Source organism: Drosophila teissieri, chromosome 2R (genome assembly GCF_016746235.2).
Source record: "Drosophila teissieri strain GT53w chromosome 2R, Prin_Dtei_1.1, whole genome shotgun sequence".
In the NCBI taxonomy this organism is placed as follows: domain Eukaryota; kingdom Metazoa; phylum Arthropoda; class Insecta; order Diptera; family Drosophilidae; genus Drosophila; species Drosophila teissieri.
The window spans coordinates 18,559,279-18,560,847 of NC_053030.1; the positions used below are offsets into that span (position 1 = coordinate 18,559,279).

Sequence of the window (1,569 nt, forward strand, 5' to 3'; positions counted from 1 at the left end):
GGCGGACACCTCGCCGGAGAGCCACGCCCACACTGCCTACTCCCACTCCCATGCCCATTACCGCAGAGCAGTCAGTCACCCACATAATTTAAATGCATTTCCTTCTGCGCATTAATTTCCTAAGCTTTTTGCATTCGAAAATCCCACACAAAACTGCGTTCAATGTAATCCCATGAGCTTTAAAGTCACGTGTATGCCCACCGCCTCTGCCTTTGGCAATTCTCTCCCCTTTTCCTGTGCGAGGAGGGGGCGTGGCACGCACAATAAAAGCTGGCTGGGATTTGATGCTGTATTCGCATGTAATAAATGTATTTGTTTATCCCACTCTAATTTTTACTGCAAGCTGAAAATATTTCATGGTACATGCGAATAAAATTAAAGAAAGGGTGCTGGGAGTGGAGCTTCTCTATTTGCTTTTCAGCCCGCTTTGTGTGAAGTTTTTGTTAAATTCATAAATTGTCCTGCGGCTGGTTGAAAAGCTCGCGCCAGATGCGAAAGGGTCCTCCATTTTGGGGCACTTTTTGAATTTTTCATACGCGTTTCAATGGCTGCGGATTTATGCATAGCCGCTTTTGTGCTACTTCAACAATGGCTTTCACTTGCAAGCATCCTACAAATATTTGTCAGCCAAATTCATTTAATACAAACTACAAAATTGAACAAACATTACATTTCATAAACGCCTGAAGCTTGCTCTGAAGTAAAAAAACCAATTGTGGAAATGGTTTTTTTTATTGAAAGGTTTACTTTGATTTATAAGGAAAAAAATAATTAACAAAAAAGTTGTTTCGCCCAACGTGGGGCTCGAACCCACGACCCTGAGATTAAGAGTCTCATGCTCTACCGACTGAGCTAGCCGGGCACATGATGGGTTGCCGCAAACAACGCACAAGAACGCACAGGCTCCGCGGTAGGGACGATGTGGAAACGCTCGGCCACATGTTTACATTTTTAGCCCCTACATATGTATCTATGATTGAAATGGAACATTACCCATAACTTTTTATGTATTGCCAATAACTATAGAAACTCTGTATTTTTGTTCATTTGGGTTGGAATGTGTAAAATCTTGTGCTAACAAAAAAATGATATAATTCGAGTGCTTTTTTTCTGTGCTTTTGCCAGCAAACACACATATCTACATATATGTATGTTTAATAGATATCTGATTACAGAATAAACACGTAAAATTTTAAATAGGCACGAAAACACATGTTTCAAAACACGTTCTTAAAATAAATATCCACGAGGTAAATTTAATTTAAACAAATGTTTTGCCCGACTAGCACAGTTTGTATAGTTTGAGATTTTTATTCGTGGGGTCGTGTGTTCGAGCCCCACTTAGGATGAACTCATTTTTGTTTTCTTTTTTAAATCGGAAACACAACCTTTTTTTATTCGAACTTTCGTTTATTTCCAAAAATAATAGTTACTAGGATTTTAATTTATCATGGCATAATTAATTGTATTAATTGTAATTGTATAATTAATTCCGTACTAAAGTTGAGCCTAAAAAAAGGTTTCAGTTGCAAAGTCTAACAATATTGTATTTCCTCATCCAGACATTCT

At 38.1% G+C, this 1,569-nt stretch overlaps 1 non-coding gene across 1 annotated transcript; it reads right to left on the reverse strand.

Moving 5' to 3' along the window:
- Positions 1-789: 789 nt before the first annotated feature.
- On the reverse strand, positions 790-862 carry Trnak-cuu. Its single transcript has one exon. It is a non-coding gene; the product is annotated as a tRNA-Lys (tRNA).
- Between the last annotated feature and the right edge of the window lie 707 nt (positions 863-1,569).